The sequence below is a fragment of the Balaenoptera musculus genome, chromosome 6, assembly GCF_009873245.2.
Source record: "Balaenoptera musculus isolate JJ_BM4_2016_0621 chromosome 6, mBalMus1.pri.v3, whole genome shotgun sequence".
Classification (NCBI taxonomy): Eukaryota; Metazoa; Chordata; class Mammalia; order Artiodactyla; family Balaenopteridae; genus Balaenoptera; species Balaenoptera musculus.
This window is the reverse complement of record NC_045790.1, coordinates 31,200,988-31,215,473: the sequence shown is the minus strand read 5'-3', so window position 1 is coordinate 31,215,473 and position 14,486 is coordinate 31,200,988.

Below are 14,486 nucleotides of genomic sequence, written 5' to 3'. Positions count from 1 at the left end.
AAGCCCCTCGAAGACAATCCTCTTTCCTATAGTGTCGCTTTGATATGTTCTTAGGCTCAGGACCTTTATTCAACATTATATGATTTTTACACCTGTTCTCTTTCCATTTACCACTTGTCCAAATATCCCAAGTAGTTCAGGGTGGTGTATTAGGGCAGTAGGATTAGTGAGAACACTTCTCAAAGCTGTCACTAATGTGGGTAGGTCAGTTTTACTTCACCTACTCATTTTATAATGAAAGCAATGTTTCAAAGTTGTTTTTGACTTCATTGCAGGGCTTTGTTCTCTTTCCAGTGATCAAGAGTCTATTCTTGATAGACATTCACACCACATTTCTCCGATCTCTTAGGCTCCAAAAATCTCTAAGACCTAGAGGATGATTTTCCAACTGTGCCCCTGAGCAGGGGAGTTGGTCCGAGAGGATGAGGTGGGGCTGAGGAAGGCAGGCTGCAGGCCCTCGCGCCCTGCTTCAACCTCAGTGACTGGGCATCACTCGGGTGCTGCCCTCAGCATGAGATCCCACTGGAGTTGAGGGTTCCACAGTGGAGCAAAACTTGAGAATCCCTGCTCAAGAGAGTAGCTGGAGCCTGACTGCCTGGAAATGGGCAAGGAGCCACTACCAGTCAGTGCCACCAAGAGTGCCTGGTCTGCAGCCACTGATCTGGAGGAAAAGTACTCACGAGGCTGGGAGGCTTGGAGTCACTGTGGCTGCTCTTGAAGGACCTGGGATCATTTGTCACTTTTCTTTTGGGAATCCTTAAGACAAACTACCTAAGAGAGTTAAGAGATGAATCAAACGGAGGGAGGCAACCAGCATTTATTGATATCATCTAATTATCAGGCCCTGTGCTTTCTGTGAGTTACTCCACTTCCCTCTTTTAGAAACTGTAGGAAGAAGGTTTGGGGAAGATGAGAAACATTGATTCTAAGTCCAAGTAGTCCCTAATGGAGCTCAGATGAGCCAGAAAGAAAGTGACCCTATATTCCTTAATTTGCAGTGACTGAATTGGAGCAGTCAAGTTAGAAGCAATGTCTCCAAATGCTCTAACTTGTCCTTAGGAGGATCATTCATAGTAGTCACCATGAAACTATGCCGTGCACATACTAGAATTGAGGCTCTCAAACTTTCGTCCATAAATATCACCTGGTAGCCTGATAAAAATAGACTTTCAGTTGCCACCTGCAGAGATATTGATTCAGTAGTTTTGGACCGGGGTCCAAGAATTGACATTTTATTATGCAGGTGAGAATCACTTTCGACTATATTGCTAGGAAGGCAAAGTAACCATCCTTAAACCTGGGACCTGGCTTTCCAAGTTCATTTGCATCAGGAAAAGGTATGGTTGCTAATTAATTTGAAAACTGAGGTCACTGGATTGATCCACCTTTAGTTATTCTGCATTAAGTTTGGCTGAACTTCTTCAAGATGGCCCAGTATCATCTGCATTTATATTAGTGTAAAAGAAATGTTCTTCTTTCTTTTTTCTTGTAATTTTCTTATAGCTGCAATCTCTGCTGATAAGTAGCTAAACATTCCTTTATAGCTGATTGTTTTGTGAAGTTATCTGCGTCCATACAACTAAATCAGTCTTGTAAACACAGTTCCCAAATAAATAAGCCTGGAGACCATCTGGGCAGACTCTTTCTTCACCATAACCAGAGCACTCCCACCCTTGTGCCTTTGTTCATTTCTTTGGCAGACGATGCCTTCTTCACCCTGTCAAATCCTATAGATGCTCAAAGGGTTATTGCAAATGTCACGTCCTCCTAAAGAATTTCTTCATTTGCTGCTTCTACTTCCTTTTTCTTGCATTGTCAAATGTGATTTCTACCATCTTTGAATCCACAAAACTCGCGATTACAATTCTTTAGTGGGACATATTCTTTCTTCCTTTTTTATCTTCCATTTTCATTGCTCTGTTACATTACTAAAAATGCTTATTGCAATACTTACTGCAATACTGGTGAGGTATACACAGTCAAGAGTGAAGCCTCAAAAAAAAAAAAAAAAAGAGTGAAGCCTCAGATTAACAGGTACACACTACTATATATAAAATAGATAAACCATAGGGACCTACTGTATTAGTTTGCTGTACACCAGAAACTAACACAATGTTACAAATCAACTATACTTCAATTTAAATAAAAGAGTGAAGTGTCAGGCTTCTGCATCTGTCCCACTCATTACTACAAACCTTTGAAAATATATTTGTAATATGCATCTCTCTACATACTCAGCCCTTCCTCTTAAACACACAGACATACTGCACTTTTTCTGGAAGGTTTAATCTATATTAAAGTAGGCTTCTGTCTGCTGCTCTAGCACATTCCAGTAGAATTCCAAAGAATGTTCAGTCTGTCCTTTAATTTGGATTTAAACAATGTGATGCCACCTATAGGTGCATTCATGGGTGGATCTCCTAGCCTCTCCATCTTGTCCTGATCTCTTTGAGGGCACAAGGCATTCATTCTAGGCTCTCCCAGTGTCCCCACATACATATTCTCACAGATGGAGGTGGCAGTGCCACCTAGACTCTCTCCTCTCCTCCTCAGTCCTTTGACTAGTTACTCCTCTCACCCAGGCATAGGCAAACCTTTCTGTGAAGGGCCAGACAGTAAATATTAGGCTTTGTGGGTCATACAGACTCGGTGGAACTAGTCAACGGGAAAGCAGCCATAGGTAGCGTATAAACGAAAGGGCCTGTCTGAGTTCCAGTCAAACTGATTTACGGACACTGAAATTTGAATTTCATTCTTTTATTTTTTTCCCCAACCATTCAAAAACGTGAAAATTGTTCTCAGCTTGTGTGCCATACAAAAACAGGAAGCAGACCTGTCTGGCCTAAGGATCATAGGAACCGACCCCTGCCCTCCCTCAAACTTCACTTACTTTTGTAGGTAGCTCTTGATGAAGTTGCTAGTGACTTTCTATCCCCTTTAAGGGTCGGGTAGGGATATGGATCTTCAGATTCTGAGGCCAGAGGAGGGAAGGCAGAAGGATCCTCATGTTATTCTGACGTTCAGGTAAACATCTGAAATGTAAAAAAAAAAAAAAAAAACCAAAAACAAGACTCTCTTTCTTCTTATAGTGCTAAAAGAGTATTTCCTTCCTAATCTTGAATTAAAGCATCATCATTTACTGTATATATTTTATTCTACTTTCCTCCCATTTGACTAGTTCTCTGCAAATAAGGGCTTTAAAACTCTATTTTATTGCCTCTGCGTCATCCATGGAATGCCTCGTACAAATTCAGTAGTCAAACCTTTGGAAATGATTTGCTCTCAAGAATTTCTATCAACCCTGACTTTCTCAGCCAAATCCCTTTATCCTCATTCTACCCATTTCTACTCCCTTCTGCTACTCCCCATATAAACCAGCAAATAGAAAACAACCAGAATAAGACTTCAAAAAATTTTTTCCAAAAGTGGACTATGTTGGAAATCAAACAAAAATAGGGTAGATTTAAGGGAAGACATATTTATCTCTCTGGACACAGTTTTACTTTTTAAATCACAAGGCCCCTCTCCCTGGGGATAGAGGATACACACCTTTTTCACGTGCTATCCTGTGATAAATCTAAATGTAGTGGGTTTGTGCAGGCTTTCTACAAAGCTCAATACTCTTGGCCACTTACATGAAGATGGAAATAAGATTCTGCCTGTGTGGCCACCTTTGTGGCCAAGTCTAAAGTTGCTCTGACCCCCATCTCCACCCCATTCCTGTCTTCCCTGCTTTTCTTGAAAGCAAATGTAGAATTTGTAGTAGACACTGTGTCTTTTACATATTATTAATGTCTGAGTTTTAGAGATCACAGAGAAACATACATTGGTCAAAATGGCAGCCGGGAGCAGAATGGTCAGAGAGAAACTTCTTCCAAAGAGCTCAAACATATCTTTGACTGTGGAACCTAAGCTCACACATCGAGGTCTTCAATTTACAAATTTTTCCCTGGTCAAAAAAAAAAAAAAATGTCTAACAAACCTAAAGCATACTCAGTAGCCGTATTAAAGTTCTCATAAATGATTTACAGGAAGCAAAGTAAACATGCCTGTCTCTTTGTATTTTAGTTCCTTAGCAGAGAGCTCTAATTCAGCTGGCCTGCACATCAGCATGGGTGTTTTCCCCAAACACTCAAGATCCTCCTGCTCGTGTGATCTTTCATTATTTCATTTTTTTGAAATGGATTCGCGATTCTCTGTCCTCTGTACAGCTACATATGGGGCCTGCATGGACATTTTCAAAACGTGCTCTGCCATCACTGGCAGCATGATGACCTACTGCTCATAAGCCAGAGAGTAAACGCATGCTGTATTTACCTAGGAAGAGCCTTCCAAGGGTACATTTTCAAGGACTCATGGACCCATTTTAAAAGATCAGTTTCAGTTCTTCTGACACAATATCATATGGTTAAGAGCAGGAGATGGCCCACTTCAGCAGTGCTTGCTTGGCTCATGAGCTAAGAGTGGTTTTTAACATTTTAAAATTATTTTAAGAAATCAAAAGGAGAACAGTATTTAGTGATCTCTGAAAATTATATAAAATTCACATTTCAGTGTCCATAAATAAAGTTTTATTGGATCACAGACATGTTTATTTGTTCTGTTTTATATATAGTTGCTTTTGCCTACATCGGCAGAGCTGAATCCTTGGGCAGATGGTTGCTGTTTGACCTGCAAAGCCCTTCACCGGAGTTTGCTGAACCGTGGTTTAGAGCGTGGGCTTTGGATCAGACTTTCTTGGGTTGAATTCTGGCTCTGCCTCTTACAGTGTGAAACCTATAAGTTTTTCTTGTCTATAAAATGCCATCTGCTTCATTGTTCTCTTGTGAGAATGAAATGGACTTCCTGAGATTCTGCACTCCGTTTTATTTATTTATGTATTTATGTATTTATTTATTTAAATCTCCACTCCCTCTAGATGTCACTGTTCCAGTTGGAAGAATTCTACTCTTTCCTGATCAAGGCCCAAGTGATCAAATAAGAGACTTTGCAAGGTTGTGGATTTCACTGGTATTTGGATTCAGCAAACAACAGTATCAATCTTCTGGGTTTGCTTTTCCATCAGTTCACTCTAAAATGATAAGAAGCACTTTTGCCATTCACAGAAAAGCCATGCGTTTTCTTCCATTCCTGAAGGTGGGAATTCTAGCATTCTAGCTCAAACAATTGAGCATGTGTTTTGTAGCTCTAATTCATCCTGAGCATTCTGAAGCAGGCTTGTAAGCCTGTGGTCTTGGCATTCCTCCCCTGGGGCAGCGACTTCCCAGTTCCTGAGGCTTCACCTGCTGTAGGTGTGCTGTCTGGGTGACCACAGGCACTGGTTTGATCAGGTTCATGAGTGCTTGTCTGAGCTGATTCCCAGCCCTGCCCCAACACAGATGGGGGCCTCACCTCCTTGTGCCCATCTCAGTGTGATAACCAAGCTTCTTTCATCATGCTGTTTGGTACTAAGTTATCAGTTGTTGTTGCTTGCTTGAACACAGTAGAAATTCAGTCTGATAAAGAAAGAAGCACTTGGAAGGATGCTGGCTGGAAAATTACATTGTTGGAAGAAATAAAGAGCTGCCTCATCAGGCCTCGAGAAGGAGCCAGTGAAGTTGTGTGGATCTGAGAGCACAGAATTCTTTTTAAGATGCTGCTGTTAGGTGACTCACCCCAATTACTGTCTCCCCTATGACTTGGCATGACATTCAGGGATCTGGGAAAGCGAACCTAATGGGCCACTCCCGTGGTCAAGAGGGAGGGTCTTGTCGTTGAAATCCCTCCAGAATCACACTGACTGGGTAGGAACGTCTCACTCCCACCTTTAATGTTTTTGGTGGTGATGCTGGTTGGGATGGGTGGGTGGAGGGAGATAGATATTAAATTTTCTCTAAACCTAAGTTTCCCAAACTATAAAATCCTGATAATTATACTCATTTTGCCCTGTGGTAAAGATTAATGAAATAATATATAGAAAGTGTTCTATACCACGCTTGGCACACAGTGAGTATGCAATGACTGGTGATGATTATCTTATTGTTCTCCATGTCAATTCCCTTTATACAACATTTTCCCATCAAAAGCTGTGCTCTCAGAACCCATGACTCATAATCTAGAGCTCCATTCCTGTTTCCAGTCATAAGCCACAGTAGAAATTGCACTCAAGGGTAAAGGGATTAGATGCATGAAATAATTTATTACTCTTTGAAACAAAGTGTTTAGGCCACTGATAAGGCTGTCTGTAGACCAGGTCAATAGCTGTTTTCTGACCTATTTCTGTTAGATTGAAATCTCTCTTAGGACAAGGCTGGGTCTTACTCAGTTTTTTAAGTTTAATTTAACTGATAATTACTGAGCATCAATAATTATGCTAATCAATAATTAGGCAAAGCTCTCTATGGGAGTGGGGAGAGAGCGGTATTAAGGGAATTCTGTAAGAGTGAAGACATGGCCCCTTTTTTACAAAACAATTTCAGTGTGAGAACAGGGGAGTTAACCTAAAGCAACTGGAAGGCAGCTGAATCTGGGAGGTGTTACGGTGCTGCAGAGACTGGTTAAAGATTTTCAGTAAAGTCTGTGGTTCTATCTGAATACAATATTACTGAGAAGATGCTACTGTGCTGTGTCTGTTGACGTAAATCAGCTTAAGTGTATTTTACTAATGTAGCTTGAGTGTATTTACCAGCCAGATTGTGGGTGAACAAATGACACCTGATTAGTTGCCTATCCATGCATTTTACAATACAGAGATTTCACATGTCTGAAGAGTCATGACTCAGCCTCCATCCTATGAATCACTTTAGAGAAGAGGACTAAGTTAAGAGGTAAACATACATGCGGGAGAGATTCATTTCTAGTCTTTTCCCCCATGTTCATTCCCAAGGATATTTACTGGCTCTAAAAAATGTGAAATATGAGAACATTTGGTTTATCTCTGTACTCTAAAAATGAAGCTTGCTCTGCGCAAGTCTAGTATTTCCCAGCAATATTATATGGTTTAGATTAAATTTGTTCATCCCTTCATATATGTATATAATCTCTGGGGAATTACTGAAGACCTCCCTTTTGTGGCACCAGTTAAAATATCACTTTAAAAATAATTAAAAAATTTTTTTTTACCAATGAAATGGCTATTTCATTATGGCTATTTATTGTAATGTTTTTTTGAGGGAGTTCATGCACTTCTAGTATAAAATAATAGTAGGTATCATTTTTTGAGTATCTTATAAAAGGTATTTTGGTTATCTATTACTGTGTAAAACACTACACCAAAAGTTACTAGTTTAAAATAATAATTTGTTTTGCTTATGGTTTTGGGGGTCTGGACTCTGGGAAAGTCTTGGCTGGGTGGTTTGTGTCTGTTCCACATGGTGCCAGCTGGGGCAGCTGAGGCTGTGCGTCCCCCTTCCAAGAGGGCTTCTTCACTCACGTATCTGAGACTTCAAGTGCTCCTTGAATTATCTCTCTCCACATGGCATTTCATCCTTCAGGGCCTTTCTAGGTGAGTTGGGCTTCTCTCAGCATGGTGGTTTCATAGTATTGTACTTCTTATTTGGTAGCTGACTTCTATGAGGCAGAAGAGAATATTACCAGGCCACTTAAGTGCTATGACCAGACAGGTACAGCATCACTTTCTCCATATCCTCTTGGTCAAAGCAGATCCAGGGTCTTCCTGGACTCAAGGGAGTGGAAAAATACACTCCATCTCCTGATGGAGGAGGGCAAATTCACATTGCAGGAGAGTACATGAGATGGGAGCCATCTTTGGAAAATATGATTTGCCACACTAGGACATATTTAAAATCCTTTCCATGAATTGCATTCATTTGAGCCTTTCAACAACCCCATTATGAAATAGTGACTATTATCACTGCCATTTTGCAGATGACCAAACTGTGTCCCATGGTGCTAAGTAACTGGCCCAAACAGTACACAACTGATGGTATATCTTATTTAAACAATGAGGAATCTGATTCCTGGGCACATGCTCCTTACCACTATATTTTCTTGCTGATCAGACAAGAAACGTCAAATCTGGGCCCATACATATTCTTGTATGACCAAGATTTAGCAGTTGTTTTAAAGCCTCTTCTTTGTGTGTAAGACAAAAAGCATGCACAGAGAGTACTGTAGTACATATCCTTGTAAATGTGCTGTTGACTCATTTTACGTATTGAGTACAAAATGACCTGTTGGGTTAAAAGATAAGCTTATATTTACAAATTTGATAAATTCTGCCAAATACCATTCTGTAGACTCTTGTCAATGTATAATCTTCCATCAATGTATGAGAGGTTTGTTTTCCATCTCTTTGCCAACACTGCAATTTAAACCTCTTTGATCTTTGCCAAAAAAGCCAGTGAAATATGGTATATCGCAGTAATTTAATTAGCATTTCTCTTATCATGGGTGATGCTGTTCACCCATTTCCTTTTCTGTGAACCATCCATCTCTTCTTTTTTTAGTTTTTTGAATTTTATTTTATTTTATTTTTATACAGCAAGTTCTCATGAGTTATCTATTTTATACATATTAGTGTATATATGTCAATCCCAAACTCCTAATTGATCCCACCACCCTCCCACCCCCTGCCTTCCCCCCTTGTTGTTTGCTGTTTGTTCTCTACATCTGTGTCTCTATTTCTGCCTTGCAAACTGGTTCATCTACACCAGTTTTCTAGATCCCACATATATGCATTAATATACGATATATGTTTTACTCTTTCTGACACACTTCACTCTGTATGACAGTCTCTAGGTCCATCCACATCTCTACAAATGACCCAGTTTCGTTCCTTTTTATAGCTGAGTAATATTCCATTTTATATATGTACTACATCTTCTCCATCCATTCGTCCGTTGATGGGCATTTAGTTTGCTTCCATGTCCTGGCTATTGTAAATAGCGTTGCAATGAACATTGGGGTGCATGTGTCTTTTTGAATTATGGTTTTCTCTGGGTATATGCCCAATAGTGGGATTGCTGGGTCGTACATATGGTAATTCTATTTTTAGTTTTTTAAGGACACTCCATACTGTTCTCCATAGTGGCTGTATCAATTTACATTCCCACCAACAGTGCAAGAGGCTTCTCTTTTCTCCACACCCTCTCCAGCATTTATTGTTTGTAGATTTTTTATGATGGCCATTCTGACCAGTGTGAGGTGATACCTCACTGTGGTTTTTTTTTTTTTTTTTTTAATTTATTTATTTATTTATTGGGTGTGTTGGGTCTTCGTTTCTGTGCGAGGGCTTTCTCTAGTTGCGGCAAGCGGGGGCCACTCTTCATCGCGGTGCACGGGCCTCTCACTGTTGCGGCCTCTCTTGTTGCGGAGCACAGGCTCCAGACGCGCAGGCTCAGTAGTTGTGGCTCACGGGCCCAGTTGCTCCGTGGCATGTGGGATCTTCCCAGACCAGGGCTCGAACCCGTGTCCTCTGCATTGGCAGGCAGATTCTCAACCACTGCGCCACCAGGGAAGCCCCTCACTGTGGTTGTGATTTGCATTTCTCTAATTATTAGTGATGTTGAGGATCCTTTCATGTGTTTGCTGGCAATCTGTATATCTTCTTTGGAGAAATGTCTATTTAGGTCTTCTGCCCATTTTTGGATTGGGTTGTTTGCTTTTTTAATATTGAGCTGCATGAGCTATTTATATACTGTGGAGATTAATCCTTTGTCCATTGATTCATTTGCAAATATTTTCTCCATTCTGAGGGTTGTCTTTTCATCTTGTTTATGGTTTCTTTTGCTGTGCAACAGCTTTTTAGTTTCATTAGGTCCCAATTGTTTATTTTTGTTTTTATTTCCATTACTCTAGGAGGTGGGTCAAAGAAGATCTTGCTGTGATTTATGTCAAAGAGTGTTCTTCCTATGTTTTCCTCTAAGAGTTTTATAGTGTCCGGTCTTACATTTAGGTCTCTAATCCATTTTGAGGTTATTTTAGTGTATGGTGTTAGGGAGTGTTCTAATTTCATTCTTTTACATGCAGCTGTCCAGTTTTCCCAGCACCACTTATTGAAGAGACTGTCTTTTCTTCATTCTATATCCTTGCCTCCTTTGTCATAGATTATTTGACCATAGGTGCGTGGGTTTATGTCTGGGCTTTCTATCCCATTCCACTGATCTATATTTCAGTTTTTGTGCCAGTACCATATTGTCTTGATTACTGTAGCTTTGTAGGATAGTCTGAAGTCAGGGAGTCTGATTCCTCCAGCTCCGTTTTTTTCTCTCAAGATTGCTTTGGCTATTTGGGGTCTTTTGTGTCTCCATACAAATATTAAGATTTTTTGTTCTAGTTCTTTAAAAAATGCCATTGGTAATTTGATAGGGATTGCATTGAATCTGTACATTGCTTTGTGTAGTATAGTTATTTTCACAATATTGATTTTTCCAATCCAAGAACATGGTATATCTCTCCATCTGTTTGTGTCATCTTTGATTTCTTTCATCAGTGTCTTACAGATTTCTGAGTACAGGTCTTTAACCTCCTTAGGTAGGTTTATTCCTAGGTATTTTATTCTTTTTGTTGCAATGGTGAATGGGATTGTTTCCTTAATTTCTCTTTCTGATCTTTTGTTGTTAATGTATAGGAATGCAAGAGATTTCTGTACATTAATTTTGTATCCTGCAACTTTACCAAATTCATTGATTAACTCTAGTAGTTTTCTGGTGGTATCTTTAGGATTCTCTATGTATAGTATCATGTCATCTGCAAACAGTGACAATTTTACTTCTTCTTTTCCAATTTGTATTCCTTTTATTTCTTTTTCTTTTCTGATTGCTGTGGCTAAAACTTCCAAAACTATGTTGAATAAGAGTGGCGAGAGTGGACATCCTTGTCTTGTTCCTGATTTTAGAGGAAATGCTTTCAGTTTTTCACCATTGAGTATGATGTTTGCTGTAGGTTTGTCATATATGGCCTTTATTATGTTGAGGTAGTTTCCCTCTATGCCCATTTTCTGGAGAGTTTTTATCATAAATAGGTGTTGAATTTTGTCAAAAGCTTTTCTGCATGTATTGAGATGATCATATGGTTTTTATTCTTTAATTTGTTAATATGGTGTATCACATTGATTGATTTGCTTATATTGAAGAATCCTTGCATCCCTGGGATAAATCCCACTTGATCATATTGTATGATCCTTTTAATGTGTTGTTAGATTCTGTTTACTAGTATTTTGTTGAGGATATTTGCATGTATATTCATCAGTGATATTGGTTTGTAATTTTCTTTTTTTGTAGTATCTTTGTCTGGTTTTGATATCAGGGTGATGGTGGCCTTGTAGAATGAGTTTGGGAGTGTTCCTTCCTCTGCAATTTTTTGGAAGAGTTTGAGAAGGATAGGTGTTAGCTCTTCTCTAGATGTTTGATAGAATTCACCCTGAAGCCATCTAGTTGTGGACTTTTGTTTGTTGGAAGATTTTAAATCACAGTTTCAATTTCATTACTTGTGATTGGTCTGTTCATATTTTCTATTTCTTCCTGGTTCAATCTTGGAAGGTTATACCTTCTAAGAACTTGTCCATTTCTTCCAGGTTGTCCATTTATTGGCATAGAGTTGCTTGTAGTAGTCTTTTATGATGCTTTGGATTTCTGTGGTGTCCACTGTAACTTTTCCTTTTTCATTTTTAATTTTATTGATTTGAGTCCTCTCCCTCTTTTTCTTGATGAGTCTGGCTAAAGGTTTATCAATTTTGTTTATCTTCTCAAAGAACCAGCTATTAGTTTTATTGATCTTTGCTATTGTTTTCTTCATTTCTATTTTATTTATTTCTGCTCTGATCTTTATGATTTCTTTCCTTCTGCTAACTTTGGGTTTTGTTTGTTCTTCTTTCTCTAGTTCCTTTGAATGTAAGTTTATATTGTTTATTTGAGATGTTTCTTGTTTCTTGAGGTAGGACTGTATTGCTATAAACTTCCCTCTTAGAACTGCTTTTGCTGCAGCCCATAGGTTTTGGATCGTTGTGTTTTCATTGTCATTTGTTTCTAGGCATTTTTTTTTTTTTATTTCCTCTTTGACTTCTTCAGTGAATGCATGGTTATTTAGTAACATGTTGTTTAGCTTCCATGTGTTTGTGTTTTTTACATTTTTTTCCCCGAATTTATTTCTAATCTCATAGTGTTCTGACCAGAAGAGACGCTTGATTGGATTTCAGGTTTCTTAAGTTTACCGAGGCTTGATTTGTGATCCAAGATATGATCTATCCTGGAGAATATTCTGTGTGCACTTGAGAAGAAAGTGTAATCTGCTGCTTTCAGATGGAATGTCCTATACATATCAATTAAATCTATCTGGTCTATTGTGTCATTTAAGCTTGTGTTTCCTTATTAATTTTCTGTCTGGATGTTTTGTCCATTGGTGTAAGTGAGGTGTTAAAGTCCTACACTATTATTGTGTTCCTTTCAATTTCCTCTTTTATAGGTGTTAGCATTTGCCTTATGTATTGATGTGCTTCTATGTTGGGTGCCTATATATTTATAATTGTTATATCTTCTTCTTGGCTTGATCCCTTGATCATTATGTAGTGTCCTTCCTTGTCTCTTGTAACATTCTTTATTTTAAAGTCTATTTTATCTGATATGAGTATTGTTACTCCAGCTTTCTTTTGATTTCCATTTGCATGGAATATCTATTTCCATCCCCTCACTTTCAGTCTGTATGTGTCCCTAGGTCTGAAGTGGGTCTCTTGTAGCCAACATACATATGGGTCTTGTTTTTGTATCCATTCAGTTACCCTGTGTCTTTCAGTTGGAGCATTTAATCCATTCACATTTAACGTAATTATCGATATTTATGTTTCTGTTACCATTTTCTTAATTGTTTTGTGTTTGTTTTTGTAGGTCTTTTTCTTCTCTTGTGTTTCCCACTTAGAGAAGTTCCTTTAGCATTTGTTGTAGAGCTGGTTTGGTGGTGTTGAATTCTCTTAACTTTTGCTTGTCTGTAAAGCTTTTGATTTATTCATTGAATCTGAATGAGATCCTTGTGGGTATAGTAATCTTTGTTGTAGGTTCTTCCCATTCATCACTTTAAATATATGGTGCCACTCTCTTCTGGATTTTAGAGTTTCTGCTGAGAAATCAGCTGTTAACCTTATGGGAGTTCCCTTGTATATTATTTGTCATGTTTCCCTTGTTGCTTTTAATAATTTTTCTTCGTCTTTAATTTTTGTCAATTTGATTACTATGTGTCTTGGTGTGTTTCTCTTTGGGTTTATCCTGCCTGGGACTCTTTGCTCCTCCTGGACTTGGGTGGCTATTTCCTTTCCCATGTTAGGGAAGTTTTCTACTATAATCTCTTCCAATATTTTCTCGGGTCCTTTCTCTCTCTCTTCTCCTTCTGGGACCCTTATCATAATGTTGGTGTGTTTAATGTTGTCCCAGAGGTGTCATAGGCTGTCTTCATTTTTTTTCATTCTTTCATCTTCTTTCTGTTCCGTGGCAATGAATCCCACCATTCTGTTTTCCCAGTCACTTATCCAATCTTCTGCCTCAGTTATTCTGCTATTGATTCCTTCTAGTGTATTTTTCATTTCAGTTATTGTATTGCTCATCTCTGTTTGTTTGTTCTTTAATTCTTCTAGGTGTTTGTTAAACATTTCTTGCATCTTCTCGATCTTTGCCTCCATTCTTTTTCGAGGTCCTAGATCACCTTCACTATCATTATTCTGAATTCTTTTACTGGAATGTGGCCTATCTCCACTGTATTTCGTTGTTTTTCTGGGGTTTTATCTTGTTCCTTCATCTCGTACATAGTCCTCTGCCTTTTCATTTTGCTTATCTTTCTGTGAACATGGTTTTCCTTCCACAGACTGCAGGATTGTAGCTCTTCTTGCTTCTGCTATCTGCCCTCCTTTGGATGAGGCTATCTAAGAGTCTTGTGCAAGCTTCCTGATGGGAGGGACTGCTGGTGGGTAGAGCTGGGTGTTGCTCTGGTGGGCAGAGCTCAGTAAAACTTTAATCCACTTGTATGCTGATGGGTGGGACTGAGTTCCCTCCCTGTTGGTTATTTGGCCTGAGGCGACCCAGCACTGGAGGCTACAGGCTCTTTGGTGGGGCTAATAGCAGACTCCAGGAGGGCTCATGCAAAGGATTGCTTCCCAAAACTTCTGCTGCCAGTGTCCTTGTCCCCATCGTGAGCCACAGCCTCCCCCTGCCTCTGCAGGAGACCCTGAATCTGTAGTCGGTAGGTCTGGGTTCAGTCTCCTATGGGGTCACCGTTCCTTCCCCCTGTGTCCTGATACACACACTACTTTGTGTGTGCCCTCCAAGAGTGCAGTCTCTGTTTTCCCCAGTCCTGTCAATATCCTGCTAGCTTTCAAAGTCTGATTCTCTGATCCTCCTTCCGTTGCTGGACCCCCAGGTTGGGAAGCCTGACATGGGGCTGAGAACCTTCACCTCAGTGGGTGGACTTCTGTGGTATAATTGTTCTCCAGTTTGTGAGTCACCAGCAGCAGTTAAGGGATATGATTTTATTATGATTGCACCCCTCCTACCATCTCATTGCAG